Source organism: Lonchura striata, chromosome W (assembly GCF_050655825.1).
Source record: "Lonchura striata isolate lonStrDom1 chromosome W, ASM5065582v1, whole genome shotgun sequence".
Lineage (NCBI taxonomy): Eukaryota > Metazoa > Chordata > Aves > Passeriformes > Estrildidae > Lonchura > Lonchura striata.
Window position 1 is genome coordinate 12353241 of NC_140743.1, and position 15677 is coordinate 12368917.

Below are 15677 nucleotides of genomic sequence, written 5' to 3' on the forward strand. Positions count from 1 at the left end.
TCCCTTGACTTTGCTCTTCTTGATGGCAAAACCAGCTTTCAGGAGAATCTGGATGATTTTCTCTCCTTTCTCAAACACCTCTGCTGCTGTCTTCCCCCACACAATGATATCATCAATATACTGCAGATGTTCTGGAGCTTCATCCTTTTCTAGTGCAGTCTGGATTAGTCTATGGCAGATAGTGGGGCTGTGTTTCCACCCCTGGGGCAGTCGGTTCCAGGTGTACTGCATGCCCCTCCAGGTGAAAGGAAACTGAGGCCTGCATTCTGCTGTCAGAGGAATGGAGAAAAATGCATTAGTAATATCAATAGTGGCATACCACTTCGCTGCCTTGGACTCCAGCTCGTACTGGAGTTCCAGCATGTCCGGAACAGCAGCATTCAGTGGTGGAGTTACTTCATTCAATGCACGGTAGTCTACTGTCAATCTCTATTTTCCTTCAGATTTACGCACAGGCTAGATGGGGTTGTTGAAAGGTGAGTGGGTTTTGCTGACCACTCCTTGGGTCTCCAGCTCACGGATCATTTTGTGGATGGGGATCACGGCATCTCGATCCATCCGATACTGCTGGCGGTGCACTGTCGAGGTCGCAATTGGCACACGTTGTTCTTCCACCCTTAGGAATCCTACTGCAGAGGGGTTTTCTGATAGTCCAGGTAAGATGTTCAATTGCTTGATGCCCTCTGTCTCTACAGCTGCTATCCTAAATGCCCACCTGAGTCCCTTTGGGTCTTTGAAATACTCACTTCGGAGGAAGTCTATGCCTAAAATACATGGGGCTTCTGGGCTAGTTACAATGGACTGTTTCTTCCACTCATTTCCAGTCAGGCTCACCTCAGCTTCTACTGAAGTAAAGTCCTGTGATCCCCCTGTCACACCAGCAATAGAAATAGGTTCTGCCCCCACATTTTTTGAAGGGATTAATGTGCACTGTGCACCAGTGTTGACCAAAGCTTTATATATTTGTGGTTCTGATGTGCCAGGCCAACGAATCCACACAGTCCAAAAGATACGGTTTTCCCTTGCCTCTACCTGGCTAGAGGCAGGGCCCCTCTAAGCCTGTTTATCCTTCTTTCCTTGGGCATATTTCTTAGAGATTCCTTCAAGGGGATTGAAAATATTGTCATCATTATTATATAGGTCAGTTTGATTATGGGTCACTGGACCTGCTTCCCTTTTGGTGAAACTTCCTTTCGAAGTCTTGCCTCCCTTCAATTAACGCACCCGTTGTGCCAGAGCACCAGTGGGTTTTCCATCCCATTTCCTCATATTTTCTTCACAATCGCGCAGGAAGAACCACAGCTCAGCTCGTGAGATGTACCTTCTTTCCCCGTCTGGGGAACGTATGTGTTGGGTACCAGGACCTCTGATCTGTATTGCTGAGACTTGGAGAAAACCCTCTTTCATCTCCTCCCTGAGTTTCTTATGTCTCTCCTCTATTTTTTTTTTCTAGTTTCTCTCCTAGTTTCTGAAGACGTGTTTCCACTGCTGCAATTCTGGCATGGGTTGGGCCATGTACAGCATCTGCCTATGCTCGGAGCTTCTTTGCCATATTGAGCACAGTCTCCTCACCGTCATCTCGCTTCATTATTGCTACAGCAGAAGCGTATTCATGTGGCCCAAGTCTTACAAGTTTTCGCCACATCACGGATGTACACAGTATCAAGTCTGGATTTACATTATCTATATCATCCAAGAAGACAATCTCTGCCACTGCCATTTCCCTCAAGCGTTGAATTCCTTGTTCTATAGTCTTCCACTTGGTTTGCTGCATATAAAGATCATCTGCACACAGGCATCTTTGTGCTACACTTTCCAAAACCCGTGCCCAGAGGCTGCGAGGGTTAGCCCCCCTCATAATTCCTTGGTCAATGACAGAATCATATGACAGGGATCCCAAATGTCTCACTTCACTACCATCCAGAATTGTAGCCTCCCCTGCAGCATCCCAAAGACGGGCCAACCAACTAATTATAGACTCATCAGGTCATCGAGTGTAATCCTTTCTTAGGCCACGAAGATCCTTCAGGGAATAGGACTCAGTAGTGGCTTCTGATCCTGCCTCAGTTGCCCTAACTCCGGCTTTTGTGTCAGTAATTAGCTTTGAGGGTCCTTCTCCTGCATCATCATCGTCAGTCACTGGCCAGTCAGTTTTGCTTTTCTTCTTTCCCGCAGCGACTACCAGTGGTTTAGGTTCACTGTCTGGTTTAGCTACACCCTGGGTAACTGGGGTATTGTCTGCAGCCTGAGTGACTGAGATAGCTGCTGGTTTATCTCCCTGCCCCCCTTCCTCTGTCTGCCTGCTTACAGTATCTAGCAGTGTGCGATAAGCATAAGCCAAGGCCCAGCTTATTGCAATGATCCTTTTCTCATTAGAGTCATCATGGCACTTCTCTTTCAGGTATTTCCCCACCTCAGCTGGGTTCTGAATTTGTTCACGTGGAAAATCCCACTCTACAGGGTCAGAAAATTCCTTCAGGGTCTGGCCCATATTTTCCCATTCTCCACACCACTCAGGATTTTCCACACCTGGGTGAGAGGTTTCATCAGCTCCTCTGGACATCTCAGCCTTCCCTCTAGAGAAACTGCAGGCTGTATAAAGAAAGTTTACCAGAATAAATACTAGAAAGATGGTCTCTTTAACATTCAGGGGAAACTGAACAGTCTCAAAAAGTGACATAACAGATTCAAAAGAGAAGAAGGAAAGGAGAGGCTGGAAAACCTCATGCCCTGCTCCTCCTCTAACAAACCGGGTGCAATTACTAATACACCCCCAGAACATACTACTGGAACTAGGATGCAGGGTAGGACGAAAAAACCATAAACTATACATATCTTGAACAGACTCCAGTATCTTTACAAGTGCCTTATAAATCACTGTCACCAAGTCCAGCCCAATAGCTATTTTAATCCGTGCTTTTCTACTGTAAAAATTACGTGTAAGGGACAAGAATTCTAGTGACCAGAAAGGTACTAAAACCTCAAAAAAGCCTAGAGACCAGAACCACATGAAGGCCTCCACTCCAAGAGACATTATGAATGCAAGCAACATGGCTAATGACTGCTTTAACCCACTACAAAATGAGCACACCCAACATCCAATCAGTCAAGGAATAAAGGTTTTTTCCACTTTTTAATTTTTCGAGCCCCGGTAGTTGGGCGCCAATAAATGTATTTGTCCGGGTTCAGGGCAAATTTGGGGAAAGAACCCCAAAAGGGTTCCTTTAGGAAAGCAGATTTAATTGGCCCCTCCCCCCAACTAGTTCGGGAAAGATACCTCTTTGGAGAAAAAGTGGAAAAAACCTGTTTGTTTAACACGCAAACTTAAACAATATTAAACAATAAAACTTCTTGCCACTCCAAGAAAGAGACAAACTCAGAAAAATCTCCCGGGTTGCAGCTGGGCTCACTCAGTCTCTGATCAGTCCCTCTTGCGCTGGAAATGCCACGGCCCAGGCCCGGCCCACTGGGCCACAGGTACGAGCTGCTGCTGCTCTTCTGGTGTTCAGTCCAGAGCAGGTCCAGAGAAAAGGAAAAAAAACACAGTCCAGGGAACTTCTTTGCCTCAGCTAGCTAAAACTAACTAGACTAGGAAAAAAAAAAACAAAGGAGAGCTCTGTCTCGTCCGTCTGTCTGCAGACAACTCAGTCCAGGAGCAGGAATGTGGAGGAGGGAGTGCAGTTCTTGACAACAAACTCTGCACTTCTTCCCCCCTCCCCCCCCCTTTCACTCTTGGAACAAGTCTTAAAGGTGTAGAACTTATTATTCAACATAAACAGGGCAGACAATTGGGAATAAAAGCATCATACAGTCAACCTAGGACACAAGGCCTGTTGGTTTTTATTCCCACGGTTTCAGAGATGCTGAGAAAATGTACACTACCTGGGAAAAGGGGCTGTTTGTAGTCAGTCTGGCTCTCACTGAAGTATAAAAAATTACATGTCAACAACCTATTGTACTAAGGGGCCCCTTCAAAGTTATTAAGACAGTCACCAATGGGACCCCCCCCCCCTCCTGACAGGGTGGCCCAGAGGCCTCAATAAGGAGGTGGTATGCTCAGATTAAACATTACTGTAACTTTTTCTCAATAACAGAAGGAGCTGTGAAAAAAATTGGCAATACAAGAAACTGAGAGCTTGGATAGCATCCAGGACAAACCTGCCTCTGTAATCAAAGTAACCCCTCCTTTCTCCCCTGAACAATCAGCAAGTTCTTGGTTCACTGATGCCTCTGTTAAACGAGAAGGGAAGGTGTGGAAATATAGAGAAGCAGCCCCCCACATTTCCTCTGGTTAACTAATTATTACTGAGAGAGAAAGCAGTTCTCAGGTCAAGGAGCTGAGAGCTGTCTGGAGTGTTTTCCAATGAGAAGCACAGAATGCCTCTCTTGTCTGTATCTACACTGACTCCTACGCTGTGTACCAAATGATCCTAATAATCCAGCACATTACCCTGGCCAACCTGTTCTGGTGGACGTCCCTTACTATAGGGCTAGTACCACTTGTGCTAAAACCCCTTCTGAATAAATGTGCATGGAAAGCCTCTGGTGCTCTACGGAAAGAGCATTGGATAAATACATGCTGGATAATTATAATAATAATATAATTATATAATAATATTTTTCTGCATCCTACTACAACCTGAGACCCAGAAACCAGCTGAGTGGTCGTGGTCTGAAATAATAGTGGTAGCATGCAGAAAAAGTGAAAAGATCTCTTTAAGCACAAAAAGGTTTTTACGCACTGAAGTGTACAGGATTATTGACACAATTTCACATTAACACAAACTGTAGAAGTAGTTTGTCTTTAGTCCAAAGATACTGATGGTCTTTCTTTTAAATTTATAATAAATGCTATAACCCAAACTACTATAGTTTATACCACCACCACTCAAGCCCAAACACCAGTTATGCTTACCCCAAAAATTTCTGAAGTTGGACCATATATAATCAGGAATACTGGCCAACAACAAATATTGTTCAATCCGGCATCGTCTCTTAAACAAGTTAAATTGCTAATGCAAAGCAATGTCTATGAAATTCAGCCAGCTTGTTCACCTTTCTTGCAAACTTCTTTCCAAGGTTGGACGACCTGGTTGCGACAGTGGAACCCTTCAAAAACACGGATGCCAAGAGACATAACTGGTGTCGTGGGAACAGGATTGGGAATTCTAAATAGTATCGATTCAGAAGTATTAATGAATAAACTGGCTGCTACAACTAAAGATTTGACCAAATTACAACAACCACTACAATCATCCTTATCGGCCTTGGGAACACATCAGTGGTTACTATCAAACCTATTACCAAATTGGGAAAAGGTAAACATGAATGACCACAAACTGATAATTGATGCACTCAATGCTACACAAAGCAATGTTTCCTTAGCCCTTAGCTGCATCCAGGCACAATTATGAATGCAGTCAGTTGCTGCTTCAATTATAAGAGAAGGTGAAGAAGGCACGTTTCCTACTGAGATTCGGAAAATAGTTTGGGACAGTACCACTGACTTTGAAAGATATTTCCAGTCCTGGTGGAATTTGGTGAATTTTACCTATGACCCCACCACAAACTTAGCCACAGCTTTTGTGTTAACCATACGCAATGCCTCAGTGCATTTGATATTTCCCATCATTGCATTAGGATTAACTCATGATGCAGCCACTCTATCCTTCCGAGCATAGAGAATGGGCCCGACAAATTGATGATAAATGGCAAACTGTTAATTTAGAATCTTGTATTGTCTGAGAACAACAAGGGTTCATCTGTGAAGGCAATCAAATTATAGCTCAAGATATTTGTCTGGACACAGAACAAAATATCTGTCACTTTGAAATTCATCTTAACAAAACTTCTAAAACATTCCTTGTATATATAGGCAATGGATGTGCATGCTTTAGAACTGCTTGTAACACAGTGTATGTAGAAGACACAGTAGTAGATACTAAAAATCATTCAAATTTTTGTGTTTGCAACTTCATTAAAATTACAGGATATGATTTTTCTTTTGAAGCTCCGGTCACTTCATATCAACTTTTAGAATCCAATTACACTCTGATTCATAAGCTATTGCCTACCCCCATTGGAATGAATCTTACTCTGGTAAGGCAATTGTTGGTTCATCAGGACTTAATTGAAATCTTAGGAAAAATAAAGGAGAATGGACAGAAAACACTGGTAACTGTTCATCATTATGTGCAAGAAATACATAGAGTTGTGGAAAGGGTAAAAAGTGATGATGAACACAGGTGGTGGGATACAATTTTTTGGGTGGTGACTTACTGCTACAGGTGTCCTGAACAAATTGTGTCATCCCATTGTTGTCCTTTTGATTTTAGCTTTGATTGGCTTTGTTTTATCAGCAATCTTGCTTATTATGAATTGGAGAATGATAAAACGATTAACAAAATTAACATCTAGAATTAATGCACACCACTTGGCCAATGTCCTTTATACTATAGACATCCCCAGGACTATAGACAAAAGGCAATTATAAGATTAGAAAAATTTTCTTTTTCCTTTTTATGATTTGTTCTAGTCACTTAGAAAACCTGATTTGAATTATTATTGTTTATTGATTAGAAGATTGTTTTAATGAATATTAATTATATTGGTTTATTATTAGAAAATTGTTTTAATATTGATTATATTAGTTTGTTATTTAATCTACATATTGTTTATTGATTAGAAAATTGTTTTGATTAATATTGATTAATCAAATTTAATTAATATTGATTGTACTGACTTATTGTTGTTTCAATTAATACTAATTACCATGTGTTGTTTCAGTATTTTCCCTGTTTTCTTTTCTCCTCCTTTCCCTTTTTCCCTTCTCCGGGATATGCTGCTAACACTGGATGAGTCCTGAAGACTTCACAATGACACTATGGAACCCTGCTGAAGATCTCTCGAGGGCAATCATCAGTCACGGGGTGGTGTAAGAGGCCGTCTGAAGACCCTCACTCATTTGCCTGCCGATTGCCATGAGAAAGACCCCCCCCCCCCCCCCCCCCGCTGCAGTTCCAGCTTGGAGCAGGCACAGTGCAGGTGCAGCCACTGTACCATTATGTTAGCTGTTCCGAACGAGGCCTGGCAAGAACTTGGCAAGGACTTGGCAACGACCCAGCATGGACCCAGCACAGGGCGGCCTGCTGCAATTCCTGCTTCACTCTCCACCTTTAAGCTGAATGAACTGTTGGGGTGACTGGTGGTCTCTCACTGAAGACCCCTCAAGACCCCTCATCTGCCTCATTACCACTGTGACAGACAGAGATCAAGAACCCTCTCCCCAACGACTGAGACTGAGACCCCTACCACAGGGAGTGGGGGAGGGGGGGATGAGAATGACATGACCTGTTCTTCTCCAGTAACTTCAATGGACTTATTCTTCATCATGTTCGTCCTGCCTGGATGGTTTTCAGTAGATTCACCTGTTCCCCCACAGCAATTTCAATAGACTCTCATTGTTCTGCATGTTCCCCCCTTTTTCCTCTGTGGACTATAACTGGACCCCTGGGTTGGGTAGGACTTTGGAGACTCTCCCCAACACAACAAGATGGATCCCCATTGTCTGGACCAGTGAGGACCTCGCCTGTGTTGGTAGTTATTCCCATCCCCCTTCTCTCTCTCTCTCTATCCTTTTTATTTCTTTTCTGACCCCTCTATGGCATTTATTGTTTGGCCCCTACTAAAGGTGCATTTGTTGCGATTAAACTGATAGTCCCCTGCTGTTTGTCTTTTGCACTTTGGGATCGGCTAATGAACCATTACGACACCTCGCTATAAGCGGATCATGACAGTGACCATCACTATTGTGAAATTGCACCAAGATGTCACATTTCCATATATAATGTGATTCGGGGTGATATCTGTTATCTCATCCTTATTTTGTTTTGACCCAGGAAGACTAAATACTATACAAAAATCCATCTTCATTGAGCCAAAAATTTCCAATTCTTGAGGTTCATGAGGAGCCTCAGGGAGAAATTTCATCCAAACACCCCAACCGTCCACTGGATTCAAAATAAATTGTGACAGTCTCAAAGGGATGTTTTTTGGAATTGGCCATCTGTCTACCAATTAACCAACTTAACATGTGGAGAATGTCTTCCTCAGCCTTGAGTGAGTCAAAGAAACGATGTCCAGACCCAACGCATTGGCCAGAGTCTTCCAATATTTTCCCTTGGTCGACTCACGGGCAAGGCCACATTGCTTAAAGCAACCAGTGAAGGGATAAGGGAGAAGCACGATACCTGCTCGAGCTCCATGCTTATGCCCCGCAAAAATCGAACTCACAACCTTCAGATTATGAGACTGATTTGCGCAAAAATCTGCAAACCTCAACACAACCTTCCCTCACAAAACCCCAGTCCACAAATTCTGCACACAAGATGAAAAGATGACTGATGTCTGTGACGTCAACTTCAATCCTGGCACTGGTTCATGTCTGCATGCTTGCTTCTGCTCTCCTGGGGTCACGGCCTGCTTGTTTCTGGACTCGATATGGTTTCACGTGTTTTGCTGGAATCCACTTCAGTCCCACACCTGTGGAGACACAAGCACACTCCCTGCCCCAGGCCATCAGCCGGAATGGGTCCTCAATCTGCCCTGTCTCCAGGCCTCCAATCAAAACTAAAGGATTCTCCCCCAGCTTCACCTGGGCGCTATTCGAAAAATGCCCAACAATTGGTGGAACAGATTCTGAGAAGGAACTGTTCAGGAAGTTTAAAACATACAATGCTTTGTTCAACCACATCTGAGGCGTAGCCTCTGCCTCCCTCCTTTTCTGTTTATCTAAAAAAGATGTAAAGTGTGGTGTGTCCTCTCAATGATGGCCTGGCCCGTAGGAGAATGAGGGATGCCGAAACTGTGACGAACACCCAAGTATTTCAAGAATGTATCAAGGGTTTTTCCTGTATAAGTTGGGCTATTGTCTGTTTTGACTTCTTGAGGAACACCTAATTATGCAAATGCTTGCAAAAAATGCTGGCATGCACGCTCTTTCACCTGTGTGCAAGGAGGCAAAGATTTTGCCTGAGAAAATGTCTACTGACATGAATATTTTTGAATGTCATGAAGGATGTGTATTTTGTGACATCTGTCTGCCACAACTGCAGACTCTGCAATTCTCTTGGATTGACTGCTCCAGTCAAAGCAAGAGGCTGCATGAGCTGACAATCAAGGCAAGCACTTATGATGGCCCTCACTTGATCTTTAGAAATGTGAAATGTGCACATGAGTGCTTGTGCATTCTGATGAAAGAATGTATGACTCAGGTTTGTCTGCTCAAAAATGTTCAGCAATGTATTTGGAACTATCATGGTCAGTTTGTCTGCTCATGCATTTCCCTTTGCTAGGAATCCTGGAAGGGAAGGGTGTGCTCTGATGTGGGAGATAAAATATTTGTTTTCTCTGATGTAGCACTCTCTGCATGCTTACAAAATAGCAGTATAAATCCTCATTATCGACTTTTTTCCAGAAGTGATCCTTCTATTCTTTTGACTATGTTTGCTTACAAAATGACTTGATAAAATGAACAAACACCTGAACAATTCAGCAATGCAACCTGCAAATCCTTTGATCTTTGCAATCAAGATAATATTTTTTCAAAACAGGTTAATTGTTGTGAATTCTTTGCCCGCCATTGCTAACAATCTGGCTCTGGCCTTGATTATAATCTGGGCTGTCATTTCTAATGAAAATTATTTTGGGAGATCTGAACTTCTATAACATCACTGATTCCCACACCAATGAAAAAACCCAACTTCCACAATCTTCTGTGGGCGAAACACAAGGGTTGGAATCTCTGTGCAGTCCCTATCTGTGTGTTGTCTTCTCTGCTTGTGGAGAGGTCAGAACTTTCTTGCATTTGATCGATTCTTTACTGAAATCCACCTGGACTTTGTACCTGTTAAAACACAAACAAACCCAACATCCCCAGAGGGGATTTGAGGATTTTTTTCAAGAACCTCAAGTAAAGAATACATCCTGATGTGAAAATAAAACATTGGTCAGTTATGCCTTGCAAAATTGCATAGAGAAATGTGAGATAATGACATAAGTTGCTATTGCTAACATTCTTTGGTTATGAACATGAGAAAACATCAAGAGCCAAACAATGCATGTAGTTAAGAATAAACTAACAGCAATTAGGAATCATTTAGATGATACACATAAACAATATCATATATGAAAGCACACAATTACCAAGCACTACAACACTGAATTGTCATCCCAGAGTCTGTGACAGCTGATAAGCCTTAAAACAACAGAGAATTGGAGAAATCATGTCCAGATTCATGTCTCCCTCCAAACTCCCTTTAAACATAGGCTCAGCTGTCATATATGGTCAAATTGCAAAGCCAAAAGCACTTGAATACTTTTTGATGCAGAAGACATCTGGGTCAGTCACTCCATCCAAGTAGAGCTAGAGCTTGGCTAGAGCCCAAACTCTAATTGGAGGATATCACTTAACACATTTTAAAACAAAACTCTTAAAAATAGCAGTTATGAGTAACAAAACTTAGGGTTAAAAACCAATCAAACCAATAAGTAATTGAATCCCTCCAAAATTTCCTTCAGGATAGAGATTCTCCAAACACAGCAAACCTCTTCTTCAGAGATCTGAAAGTGGTTACAGTCAGGATTGTGAACCAGGATCTGGACACTGAGAGTGTGAAGGTGGAGGAAGTGCAGCTGCATGAGAGACTGATTACCTAGTGTGAAACTAAAACCCAAAAAAGAAGTTAATGTTACAGCTGGACTCTCTGCTGGAGTACTTCTGTAATAATAATTGAAGAAGGCCACGAGACTAGCAGTCTGGATAAAGAAAACATATGAGTAGTTAAGAAACAAAAAGCAGAATACTGAAGAGACACGTGTCTTGTAGGTGGTCACACAAGGAGATAGTAAAACACATGAAAGCCGGAGCCGGCTGTAAATACTACAACAATACCTTAATAATAATTCTTATCACAAAAATTAGAGAATTCACATTATATAATCAACTTATCAACAGGAAATATTTGAAAGAGGTTAAGAAAACCTTTTTAAAGTGTTCATATAACATTAACAACAATCACTATCAATATTACCTATAAAAAAAAAAATAACAAAGGTTACAAACTCAATACCAAAAATCCCTAAAACTCTGAATCATTGCGGCATCAGCTGATGACCCTGCAGATAGAATCTGACTGACATTTCCCAAATGCTCTGTTTTGCAGAGACATTTTTGGTAGTTTTTTATTTTTACATGGCTGTTTCCCTCCCCAGGAAGCATTTTTCACAATAAAATATTTCCCTCTATATCATATTTGGAATAACATTGATTTGCATAGTGTTCCCCTTTTTTACATTTTGGACAATGACTTGGTGCTGCTACATTTTCTGTGGAGTTGCATTTTCTGTTGAGAAATTGGATAAAACGCTGCGAGAGTTCTTGAAGGTTTTTCATCCTGTGCTTGAAGGAGTTTCCCAACCTGTTCTCCCCAAACATCTGCTTGAATTGCTGCACTGTTCTGAGGTGTGCCCACCTCACTGCATGTCTCTATCATTTCAGTCATGGTGAGTTGTGTTTCAGGCATGGCATTGTCTTTTGCAAAAGTGAGACTTCGAAGCAAGTGTGGCTTTGCTGCTTCATCCCTCACTTGTCAGTGCACTGCTTGCATGAGGCGATCAGTGAATGAAGTGAAAGGCTCATAGAGACCTGTTGCAGAATTTCTGAGAGACAGAGGGCATGATTTATGTCTGGAGTGAGAATTGAGCAACCCCTCAGACTAGGCCCCTGCTAAGCAGCCTTGGTGGGGCCTGGAAGTCTTTGACACAGTAAGAATTTAGTTGTGGCGCAGTTAGAAATTATATTAAGGTAACTACAAAGTAATGAGCTATCTGAGTGTGAATTAGGGTAGAGATGCAGTGTGAAAAGCCTGACCACCTTAAGGCAAAGGTAAACAATGTTAGCTTGCCAATGAGAGTGCCTTTGTAAACTGTAAACTATATAGAAGTGTATATAAACTTCCATCTTCTCACTAATAAACGGAGAACGTTGGATTAACCATATTGGTTCAACGTGCATTCTGTCCTGTCCAGCTTTCCTGTCTTATGAGGACCCTGGTTTCAGGGACCTTGTTTTACTTTTGTGTAAATACCTTCTGGACACCCCTCCCCCTCTTGTTTGAGGCATGGGTGGGGAGGAGCATCTGTGGTTGTGCAGGTCGAGAAAATGAGGGTGCAATGGATGAACTTGCCATCAGTGGCATTGCAGATGGCATCGGGGTAGACATATAGGGGATATTTACAGAGGATGCAAAAAGGGTGCTGCCATCTTGCGCTAGAAAGGAGGTTTGAAGAAAGTGTCCATTATGCTGTGATCGGAATTCTTGAGCATATTTCCTTGAGTTAGAAGAAAAGCTGTCATAAAAAGTCTTTTGAAAATGGAAAAACATGTGGATAAATAGTGGAGCTGATCTGTTGCTCTTATGGTTTGATACTGGCATAATATTAGCGCCCCAAGAAAATGTAACTTTTTAATTGAATGCTGTGAAATGCGATTGAGAACAGAGCAGAGCAGGCGCAAGCTTAATAACAAAGGGGAAAAAACTTTATTAAACTACCACTACTATGTTATTATAAAGGAAAAAAAAAAAAAAAAAAAAAGAAAACCACAAACTAAATCTAAAATGAAAACTTTCCAAAACATTCCTCCTCCCACCACCTAACTCTAACAAATTAGTGACATACAACTTGGATCTTTAATTAAGTATTTACCTTTTAATATAATTAATATTAAGCCTATCAGGGGAGAGAGGAGTTTTCCTTGCACTATAGACCTCCAGGAAATACAGCTGCTACTTTTTGTGTTTCTATGTCACACATGGCACCGCCCGTAGAGAATCTGCCAGTGTGACACTTTCCTTTTTTATGTCACAGTGTTTTCACCACCGTGTATGGACAGACTGTTTATAGGGCTCTTTTAAGGATGCTTTGCTAAGGACTAATGGGAATAACAGTCTAGTGTCTCATTTTGGGACCACAGTCCCCCCCATTTTCCTCCTCCCCTGGGGCCAAGGGTGAAAACAGAGATTTTTGTTTTCTTGAAGAGAGAGGGCATCATCACACCTTGTTCAACTCTTGTTTATTCTTGAATTGGTAGTTGCTGAAGCAGCTCTTTTGGCTCATCATGCATCCCCCTAAAATGTAGTTTCTTTTGGAAGAGAAATTGGTTTAGTTTATGGCTAACAAGAAAAGTTTAGCTAAAAGCCACTCTATCATCTCCCCCTAACCTTTTTTTTCCTAACATCTCAGGTCCCCGGCTGTCTCTCTTTCTTGCAAATTGAGGAGGAGTAATATTTTACAAAGCCTTTATTTCTTAGGAAAGGGTTAAAGTCCCGGACTCCTCGGACAGCTGAAATCCCGGCCCAGGACTCTATTTTTCACGCTGGCCACCTTCTCCCCGCCCCCCCCCCCCCCCCCCCCGCCCTTCTCCTTCTCTTTTGCCAGCAAACTTTTAGGTGTCTTTAGGCTCTCTGTTTCTTTCGGTCTAGGTTGGGGGGGGGGGCGGGGGGGGGCGCAGGGGAGCAAATATATTTCAAATTTCCTTTATCCTTCCATCTGCAGGAGCTGGCTCAGTTTTACTCTCTTTACCCCCTGGCCTACTTCTGCAGGCTACATGGCTTCTCCTCCCCCACCCAGCCTGTGGCTGTGCAGGGGAGGTCTGCACTCTCCGATGACCGGAACTAAAAAGAGTGAGTTTTCCTGGGAATTCTGCTTTTAACCTTTCTGTGTTCTCAGAGGCGTGTCCACCCTCAATTGGTTACTCTAAGTGTCAATATTTAACTCTGACCCCTGATTGGATTGACTTCTTCTTTCTGAGAATTTTTTTTTTTTTCTGTGTCAAACCACACTTGCCCTGGAAAGCAAATGCTTCAGGCAGGCAGGTGAAATGCTGGAGTCTTGTTCGTTGTTTGCCAAGAGCAGAGTAGGATCTATGATGCCATTGGAATGTCTTGTTCTGCTGTGAAAGAAATAACATTTTCATTGCTGGCATCCTGCATTGCAGGGAATTGTCCTTGTTCTGTATCATCAGTGTCTTGAGCTGTGGTTTCCAGTTTTGGAAGTGCTATGTCATGTCCGGTGATTTCCCATTTACCTGGGAATATAATTACTGTATTCTGTTCACAAAATGGAAACTTGAAAAAACGTCTTATAACACGATTGAACTGGCTGCAGTGGTGTTGTTGCTGGATAGTGTCGTTGCATGGAACTCAGTCCAGGTCCAGGCTTCGCCGCCGGTGTTGGTGCTGCTGAGCCCTGTGCTTGGGCTGTAGCAGGCAATGCTGACTGTGACCGTGGGCAGTGCTGAATTCAGGGATACAGCCGTAGTTTTGGCTCCCTGCAGCCCGTGTGGGGCAACACCTCGGATTCCCGGAGGGGGTGGGGGGGAGGGGGGGGGGCATGGCTGTTGCCGTGCGGTTTGTCGGCGTTTGAGAGAAAGCAGGTAAGGAAGGGAGACTCTGTGCTGCTGCTATGAACATTAGTGAGCACTGATTGTGGTTTTTAGGTCTATGTTTGCAACTCCCGGTCCGCAATCCGGACCGTGCTCCCGTTCGCTCGTTACGAGCGGTTTCTGTTTTCTCGCAACCTCTGTCTGACTCCGGCGCATCTCCGCCGGGCTCTGTGAACCTGCTGAAAGCAAAGCTGTACTTGCTACGTTTAAAAATTGCCGCGGAGCCGCTGAGCCCGCCCCGCTGGCACTAAAAGCAATTCCATTCGCATAGGCCTGTGTTACTTCCTTATTTTCCGCTGTTTGCGGTGGCTGCGCACTTTGCGTAGCCTGATCTGTCTGTGCAGCTCCTGGATGCGCAGATTGCGTATCTTGTAAACTTTTCGCGGTTTCAAGCTGTCGAGCACCGGGGAGCGATCCGCCAACTCTTGGGCTGGTCCCCGGTAATTCGGGGGGGAGGGGGGGGGGGGGGGCGGCGGCTGTGGCTCCGATGGAGACGGGAGGGGCAGCGGGCTGGTGTGGGTGTGCGCGGGGAGCATGCGCAGTCGCTGGCACGGACTGACTGCCCGGACCGCCGGGAGGGACGTGTGCTGACGTCAGAACCGCCTGCTGTGAGTCCCGCCCTCCGTGGCGCGGTTCGGGCTCAGTGGCACCGGACGGCCCCGGGACGGCTCTCACCGAGCGACCGAGCGGGACATGCCCTTGTGATGTCTTTTGCGGAGGCTGTGTTATAAGTTGAGGCGAATAATTTGATTCAGCCTTTTGTGGGAAACCACAGACTGAGGTATTGTTTATTAAGATATATATATAAAGCTAGGAAACGGATTTGTGAGAAATCACAGACTGAGGATAGGAAACCAAGTGTGAGAAAATACAGACGGCTTACAGACTAAGGTATTGTTTAGGAAACAAGGATACGCAAATAGCCTGCGGACACAACATTTGCAAGATAAGGAAACCAAACACTTACACCTGGGGACTGACGATACAAGATAAAGATAACCCCCATTACTCACAGACTGCTTACGTAAACAAAAGGAAACTGCAAGTTTAAACAAAGGAGACCCCTCGGGAATTCATGGAAAGAAAATGGGATAAAAGAGGACCGTTTAGACAAATCGGCGCGGCAAAGAGGGAGCAGAAGTCCCTTCACCGCCCAGCGCTGTTTTGCTTGTAT

The 15677-nt window shown here is 43.6% G+C and overlaps 1 pseudogene; it reads right to left on the bottom strand.

Moving 5' to 3' along the window:
* Positions 1 to 456: 456 nt before the first annotated feature.
* Positions 457 to 3052, bottom strand: LOC146763065 (uncharacterized; annotated as a pseudogene).
* Between the last annotated feature and the right edge of the window lie 12625 nt (positions 3053 to 15677).